Source organism: Coregonus clupeaformis, unplaced genomic scaffold (genome assembly GCF_020615455.1).
Source record: "Coregonus clupeaformis isolate EN_2021a unplaced genomic scaffold, ASM2061545v1 scaf0144, whole genome shotgun sequence".
In the NCBI taxonomy this organism is placed as follows: domain Eukaryota; kingdom Metazoa; phylum Chordata; class Actinopteri; order Salmoniformes; family Salmonidae; genus Coregonus; species Coregonus clupeaformis.
Genome location: NW_025533599.1, coordinates 378,181 through 387,800, shown reverse-complemented (window position 1 = coordinate 387,800; position 9,620 = coordinate 378,181).

The window sequence follows — 9,620 nt, the reverse complement described above, 5'->3', positions numbered from 1 at the left end:
GCACAGACTGGAACATGTTCCGGGATTCTTCAGATAGCATTGAGGAGTACACCACATCAGTCACTGGCTTCATCAATAAGTGCATCGATGATGTCGTCCCCACAGTGACCTTACATACATACCCCAACCAGAAGCCATGGATTACAGGAAACATCCGCACTGAGCTAAAGGGTAGAGCTGCCGCTTTCAAGGAGCGGGACTCTAACCCGGACGCTTATAAGAAATCCCGCTATGCCCTCCGACGAACCATCAAACAGGCAAAGAGTCAATAAAGGACTAAGATTGAATCGTACTACACTGGCTCTGACGCTCGTCGGATGTGGCAGGGCTTGAAAACTATTACAGACTACAAAGGGAAGCACAGCCGCGAGCTGCCCAGTGACACAAGCCTACCAGACGAGCTAAACCACTTCTATGCTCGCTTCGAGGCAAGCAACACTGAAGCATGCATGAGAGCACCAGCTGTTCCGGATGACTATGTGATCACGCTCTCCGTAGCCGATGTGAGTAAGACTTTTAAGCAGGTCAACATTCACAAGGCCGCAGGGCCAGACGGATTACCAGGACGTGTACTCCGAGCATGTGCTGACCAACTGGCAAGTGTCTTCACTGACATTTTCAACATGTCCCTGACTGAGTCTGTAATACCAACATGTTTCAAGCAGACCACCATAGTCCCCGTGCCCAAGGACTCTAAGATAACCTGCCAAATGACTACCGACCCGTAGCACTGACGTCTGTAGCCATGAAGTGCTTTGAAAGGCTGGTCATGGCTCACATCAACAGCATTATCCCAGAAACCCTAGACCCACTCCAATTTGCATACCGCCCCAACAGATCCACAGATGATGCAATCTCTATTGCACTCCACACTGCCCTTTCACACCTGGACAAGAGGAACACCTACGTGAAATGCTATTCATTGACTACAGCTCAGCATTCAACACCATAGTGCCCTCAAAGCTCATCACTAAGCTAAGGATCCTGGGACTAAACACCTCCCTCTGCAACTGGATCCTGGACTTCCTGACGGGCCGCCCCCAGGTGGTAAGGGTAGGTAACAACACATCTGCCACACTGATCCTCAACACGGGGGCCCCTCAGGGGTGCGTGCTCAGTCCCCTCCTGTACTCCCTGTTCACCCATGACTGCATGGCCAGGCACGACTCCAATACCATCATTAAGTTTGCCGACGACACAACAGTGGTAGGCCTGATCACCGACAACGATGAGACAGCCTATAGGGAGGAGGTCAGAGACCTGGCCGTGTGGTGCCAGGACAACAACCTCTCCCTCAACGTGACCAAGACAAAGGAGATGATTGTGGACTACAGGGAAAAAAAAGAGGACTGAGCACGCCCCCATTCTCATCGACAGGGCTGTAGTGGAACAGGTTGAGAGCTTCAAGTTCCTTGGTGTCCACATCACCAACGAACTATCATGGTCCAAACACACCAAGACAGTCGTGAAGAGGGCACGACAAAGCCTATTCCCCCTCAGGAGACTGAAAAGATTTGGCATGGGTCCTCAGATCCTCAAAAAATTCTACAGCTGCACCATCGAGAGCATCCTGACTGGTTGCATCACCACCTGGTATGGCAACTGCTTGGCCTCCGACCGCAAGGCACTACAGAGGGTAGTGCGTGCGGCCCAGTACATCACTGGGGCCAAGCTTCCTGCCATCCAGGACCTCTATACCAGGCGGTGTCAGAGGAAGGCCCTCAAAATTGTCAAAGACTCCAGCCACCCTAGTCATAGACTGTTCTCTCTGCTACCGCACGGCAAGCGGTACCGGAGTGCCAAGTCTAGGTCCAAAAGACTTCTCAACTTTCTCTACCCCCAAGCCATAAGACTCCTGAACAGCTAATCATGGCTACCCGGACTATTTGCACTGCCCCCCCACCCCATCCTTTTACGCTGCTGCTACTCTGTTAATTATTTATGCATAGTCACTTTAACTCTACCCACATGTACATATTACTTCAACTACCTCAACTAGCTTGGTGCCCCCCGCACATTGACTCTGCACCGGTACCCCCCTGTATATATAGCCTCCCTACTGTTATTTTATTTTACTTCTGCTCTTTTTTTTCTCAACACTTTTTTTGTTGTTGTTTTATTTTTACTTTTTTGTTAAAAATAAATGCACTGTTGGTTAAGGGCTGTAAGTAAGCATTTCACTGTAATGTCTGCACCTGTTGTATTCGGCGCATGTGGCCAATAAAATTTGATTTGATTTGAAGTGCCTTTTCTTGTACCGTGCATACGTCCTTCAATTAATCTTGTGAGGCCTCCAGATATTGACTTTTATTTTTTATTTTTTAAGTCAGCTTTCTTATCTTTGTGGCTTGGATGCTTGGTGTCCAGGTGCCTTTTCATTTTGGAGAGTTTCATGCTCTCATTAGCTAACAGCTCGTTGCATAGGACGCACAGCGGTCTACACTCACCCTGCCTGTCTTCTATGTAAAACCATATTTGAAGTCGGGGGTCGTATTTTCTCTTCTTGACAGGGACCGGGTTGTCTGCCTTGTTGACATTGGAAGCAGCAGTAGATGAAGAGGGAGCTGCACGTTTTAAAAAGGTGTCCATGATTTTACTCTGACAGCTAGCCTACATGAGTTAAATGACAGCTAACTATCCACATGTGCAATGCCTGCAGAACACATCTGCATTGTTAGCTGTCAATCAAGCCAGCTGTCAGAAGAAGATCTGTATCTGATTGGACTTGTCACATTTAAAACAAAACAATGTTGCAGAATGAAATGTGTATTGGATCAGGTTGTGTGTGTGGGGCGAGAACATTATTGTATTGGTCAGTGAGTGTGCAGCGCGAAAACCCTCTGAGTCTGAACGTAGCTAGCCATTTCATCACTGCGGACGCGCTGCACGTGTAAAGTCAGCAACAATAAGCAGCGCAGCGCAGGCACGCCTCTGTGTAGCTGTAACGTTGTGTTAAGTCAGCAGCAATAAGCGGTGCGGCGGTATTCTTTCAAAATAAAAGTTCAGGTGCGGCTGTTCCTTCAAAATAATATATAGTACCAGTCAAAATTTTGGACACACCTACTCATTCAAGGGTTTTTCTTTATTTTTACTACTTTCTACATTGTAGAATAATAGTGAAGACATCAAAACTATGAAATAACACATATGGAATCATGTAGTAACCAAAAAATTGCCTTGATGACTTGGCATTCTCTCAACCAGCTTCATGAGGTAGTCACCTAGTAGGCCTACTAGCGAGTCAGACTCAGCTGGAGAGCGAGCTGGGGGGGAGGGGGGCAGTGCATCCACCGAGGAAGTGTTCGGAGCAGGTGCAATTTGTAGTTCAAGAGCAAGCAAACATGTAACCCTGTCATGCAGAATTCAAAGTTGGGCTGTACAACATGCATAAAGGTAGGGAGCTTGGGTCTAGAAACGACTGGAGGGATTAAACTAGCAAAAGAGTGGGTGGAATGTACAGTAAATGAACATCCTATGCATCAGACGTTAAAAAACAAACAACAAAGAGCCCTCAGAAAAAGGTTTTTGAACATGCCTGAACTAAGGCACATTTGGTGGCATCAATGTAGACAAGGCTAAAGAGGCCACCCAGGTTAACACTCAAAATGAAGAAAAAAAATAGACACTACAGCCAGAGTCTTCAGAACAGCCTTAGAAGCCCGCTCATGGCTTTGAGCAAGAAATGGACTTAAATAGATTTGACATGGGGAGAGTCATTGTGGGAGGTTTTGAAAACTAAGGTAGGACATTTTTTTCCATTAGAAAATTGTTCTGTACTGTGAGGGTAATCTGAATATGTGCTTCATATTATCACATAGGCAGGAGGCCTATATATTCTCATATGTGTGTTCTGCTGTAGCCTACATTGATTTATTGTATTTGAAGTTATATTCCGATATTGTGATATTTGTTCTACAGCTACATTGATGTCTTGAAAATTATATGAAATTCAGGTCTTGTAAGACCCACAGCTGAGTATGTGTGCATATGCATATGGCGGGTGTTCTGCAGTGTCGTCTAAAAATGTTGCTGTCTATTGATGTCTACAAAATTACGCAATAAGAAATTCGGACTTGTGTAAGACCCGCAGCTATACTCAAGCATGTGGGCATACTGCAGTGACGTCTAAAATGATTTGAAATAATCAGCACCTTGGAGAGTGCTGTCCGTTTCACCACCATACATAGTATGCTACTTGGCGATTTACTTGCAGACACAAATGAGAGAACACGTCACAATTAATTTGTTTTTCAAGCTGCTGGGTTTCCCAAGTCGTTCAGCGCTTATTGCTAAAACCGGCTAGCTAGCTAGCTAAACAGACGGCTCTGCAGTGCATTAGTGGTGGGGAGTCGACTCCAAAATAATTGATTTCTCGATTTCTTGCCCGTCGTCTCACATTTCTTGGTGTCAAGCTTACTACTCGACTCCAAAGATTCAATATTTTTGCAATGGCGGAAACTAGTTGCCGTAGCCTACTTCCGAGAATAAAAACTCTCGCAACTTTTACAGCAAAGACAGAGCGAGCTAGCACGGGAGGGAGGGAGAGGCACAGCCAGGCATATAGGCCTGTCGGCCACCACCAAGGCAGACAGTCAGAACCGTGCATCGGTAATCAAAAGCTGTATAGGCTTTCGCAATGCTGTATCTCTCAATTTGTTGGCTTGCAATGTCTCGCGTAAATTCACTAAAGTAGGGGCTCTGGATAAGAGCGTCTGCTAAATGACGTTAATGTAAATGTATCAATGAGTAGGCTGAGCTATAGACCCCTTTCTGTGTTTGCGAACATTGCCGCACGAGGGCGATGCGCGCATGTTGGTGGCACCGTGGAAGAACAGGGGGGAGTTCTTTATAGAACGCTAGCAAAAAAAGCCTCTATATACATGTTGCTTATGAGTGCATTTCACACTACTTTTGGATTATAATTGGATTTTAAGGCTCGTATGAATGTCCTGCTTAATATAATGTTTGTGTTATCATCGCAAATCCACTGCATTATACTTAAAAAACACTTCCTCTCAAGGTATCCGTCAAGGCTGTGAACAGCAATATCACTGAAATATTCTAGTTCCTACACATCACCTTCTATATTCAAACAAAATAGGCATTTTATAGGCTAAGTTCATGGGGAAATGGGCATCATCATGCTCATGTCAGTCCTCTAGAACGCAAATGTAGTCTTCCTAGTAGGATTCTGCAATAATGAGGTGATGTGTACGTGTGTGCATCCGTTTCAGCGTGTTTTGGGAGTTGAGCAAGAATCGACTCCTTCGACTCCAACCACAGGATTTGGAGTTGAGCAAGAGTCGACTCCAACCAAAGGAGTCGGAGTCGACTCCAACCAAAGGAGTCGGAGTCGACTCCAAAAATCCTGGAGCAAACAGAAGACTCCTAATAGCCAATCACAACACTGGACTGGCCAATGGCAGGAATTTGTTAGTGACCAGTCTTAGGTTTCTAGACACACACACGCCTTTAAGCCCGCCCCCCCATCAGCTTGAAATCCAAACCCAAAGGTGTCAAGACTTGAGAGAGAGCAATTTGAGAAATTGAGAGCGAAAACTTGACAGTGACAAGTGGGTATTGCTGGTGGACAATTTTATGCTTACACGCTGGTGGACAATTTACATTTTGTACACATTTGAATCACGTTTGCTTACAGTGCTAGATGTACTGTTTAAGACATCTTTCTTTTTGATCTTTGACAATGATGTTCTGCTCTCTCAAAGTCACACTTGCAAGCTCTCAAGTTTTATTTGCACTCGTGACTGGCCTGTGTACTCACGTCTTCTGCTCACTCACCATTTTCTTCTCTCTCGACTCAGTGTTTTCTCACGCAATGATGTTTCGTCTTGCTCGCGCGCGCCATCTACTGCTAGTTCAACTTTTGAATCGGATTTGACACCATATTTGAGCATAATGATTGAACGGTCAATCAAGCACTACTATACTCCCGCGAGTCACACCCTCTCCAGCACTTGATCAGTAGAGCAGTAGTCTACAGAAGTATGGTGTCAAATCCGATTCAAAAGTCGAACGAGCACCCCACCTGAGTCCGAGTCCATGCCATGTCCCCCGGGTCTCAAACGGAATAGGCCCGATCCCAGTGTGTTGACTGGGTACAGTATGCCAAGAGACCCTAACCCACTTTGGTGCACTATGCCAGCTGTTGTTTGCCAAGAGTGCTAAGCTGAATCATGCAAACCCTGCTGAAAAATAGCGTTACTCCAATTTTAATAATTGTTATGGTTCTAGTGCCTTATATGCAATGGGTGCATGGCCCACAAACACTATGCACATGTTTATATAGATTGGTTTCTATTAATTGAGTAGCATTGCTCAGTAGTTCAATCAGATTTCAACCAAAAAACAGATATCAATCAAAAAGACGTCATGTAAAAGACGTCTTAATCTGGTTGTGATCTGGTAGTATGACGTCCAGATCAGATTTCAACCAGTAAAATATGTCATGTGGTATGCCCACTGTGAATCATTAGGCTGTTTGGTTGACCCACGTGAACGTGACCAAAGATGTGACTGAAACAAGAACCAACTTTGCCACGATTCATGTATACAGTGGATATGTACAAATTAATGTTATATTTGAGGCTCTCTCTCACCAATTGATAGTAGCCTATAATGTAGGCAGTTTGTGAGTGATATGTTTGTTTTTTTAGGGGATAGATCAACTATGAAATTAGCAGATATAATTGAAGTCTATCAAATAATATTACCTGCATCATTTCTAATCCCCTTAAAAATTTTAATATGTATATAAACAAAGCCAATGTTTATAAACAAAATGTTTATGCCATGTTGCATTGAGCCTTGCTGTTGGAAAACCACATCAGTGTCTGACTTTCGTCTGTCACAGATGCATCTCCCCCCACTTCATTCCTGTGGCGAGACAGCATTTGCCCCAGTACTTTTTCAGAAGTCACCATGTTCAAAGCAGCAGCACCGACCAGGCCAGCGCATTTTTGCGGTCCAGTTCAACATTTACCTGCTCTGTCGCATCTACCATTGAAAATCATTGTAGACTACACTGAGAAAAGTTGTGCTATTTGTTAATCGGCTGTCCCCATATGAGAACCCTTTGAAGAAACCTTTTTGTTTCCAGGTAGAACTACACTAAACAAAAATATAAACGCAACATGCAACAATTTCAAAGATTTTACTGAGTTACAGTTCATATAAGGAAATCAGTCAATTGAAATAAATTCATTAGGTCCTAATCGATGAATTTCATATGACTGAGAATACAGATATGCATCTGTTGGTAACAAAAGATAGGGCGTGGATCAGAAATCCAGTCAGAATCTGGTGTGACCACCATTTTCCTCATGCAGCGCGATACATCTCCTTTGCATAGAGTTGATCAGGCTGTTGATTGCGGCCTGTGGAATGTTGTCCCACTCCACTTCAATGGCTGTGCGAAGTTGCTGGATATAGCGGGAACTGGAACACGCTGTCGTACACGTCAATCCAGAGCATGCCAAACATGCTCAATAGGTGACATGTCTGGTGAGTATGCAGGCCATGGAAGAACTGGGACATTTTCAGTTTCCAGGAATTGTGTACAGATCCTTGCGACATGGGGCCGGTCATTATCATGCTGAAACATGAGGCGATGGCGGCGGATGAATGGCATGACAATGGGCCTCAGGATCTCATCACGGTATCTCTGTGCATTCAAATTGCCATCAATAAAATGCAATTGTGTTCGTTGTCTGTAGCTTATGCCTGCCCATACCATAACCCCACTGCCCCATGGGGCACTCTGTTAACAACGTTGACATCAGCAAACCGCTCGCCCACATGACACCATACATGCTGTCTGCCATCTGCCCGGTACAGTTGAAACCGGGATTCATCTGTGAAGAGCACACTTCTCCAGCATGCCAGTGGCCATCGAAGGTGAGCATTTGCCCACTGAAGCTGGTTACGACACCAAACTGCAGTCAGGTCAAAACCCTGGTGAGGACGACGAGCATGCAGATGAGCTTCCCTGAGACGGTTTCTGACAGTTTGTGCAGAAATTATTCAGTTGTGAAAAACCACAGTTTCATCAGCTGTCCGGGTGGCTCGTCTCAGACCATCCCGCAGGTGAAGAAGCCGGATGTGGAGGTCTGCGGTTGTGAGGCCGGTTGGACGTACTGCCAAATTCTCTAAAATGACATTGGAAGCAGTTTTTGGTAGAGAAATTAACATTAAATTATCTGGCAACATCTCTGGTGGACATTCCTGCAGTCAGCATGTCAGTTGCATGCTCACTCAAAACTTGAGACATATGGCATTGTGTTGTGTTGTGTGACAAAACTGCACATTTTAGAGTGGCCTTTTCCTGTCCCCAGCACAAGGTGAACCTGTGTAATGATCATACTGTTTAATCAGCTTCTTGATATACCACACCTGTCAGGTGGATGAATTATCTTGGCAAAGGAGAAATGCTCATTCACAGGGATGTAAACAAATTTGTGCACCAAATTTGAGAGAAATAATATTTTTGTGCGAATGGAATATTTCTGGGATCTTTTATTTCAGCTCATGAAACATGGGACCAACACTTTAAATGTTGCATTTGTATTTTTGTTCCGTATATTTTGGGTTCCATATAGAACCCTTTCCACAGAGGGTTCTACATGGAACCCAAAATGGTTCTCCTATGGGGACAGCTGAAGAACCCCTTTGGAACTCTTTTTTTCTAAGAGTGTAGTGTAAGTAGATCCAATAGAAATAGCACCGATTCTAATAATATACGTTTGTAAAGCAAATCATCCAATTTTAAATCGCTTTTTTTTTCAGATGCAAACCCTTGTGTCCTGATTCAACAGACACCTCCCTTGGTGCGTCATGGAAAGTTTCTCCCATTTCTCTCTTGCTCATTCTCCCTGTAGCTCACTCAAACTCACACACGTGCACATTTGCAGAGAAGAGGAAGAGATTTGTGAAATACACCCATTTCTAAAAATGTTTGTTATAGGAATGATATGACAGACACAACTTTAATATATTTTTATTGTCTCTATTGCCGCTTTGCACATACTTACATTTTTGCATTTAGCTCTCTTTTTTAAGACTGCCAAGCTGTCCTCAATTGTGGAAATCTCTGTCAGGGACAGCGTCCTCAGGATTATGGAGCGGTGTGTTTATAAAAAGTTGTTTGAATATTACAACATGTATTAGGATTAAGCATAAGGTTACTATTTAGAGATTAGTTCAAATGTGTAATTATCCAATTACTGTCAAATTTTTATATCCTCTTTCTTAAAACGTTTCACATTGAGGACCAATGAATTAATGTCCCACTTCAATATGAAGGGACAGAAGAGCAAACATGCCTTTACTACCACTTTTAGTAGATTCTGACTGTTCTGACTTTTAGTAGATTCTGACTGTTCTGACTTTTAGTAGATTCTACTGTGTGTTACTGTTCTGTCGTGTCCTGCTTGCCCACATTCTGCCAATCCTTATTTATTTATTTATTCTTACAGTAAGTATCATAAGAAGCCAGAAAACTCAGGAGGTTGATGTGTTGCGGGCCCTCTGGAAAGTCCTAAAATATACCCCTGACCGCCGTGGTGGAGAAGAATGCAAAGTATCTATATGAGCAAGTTTCCCTT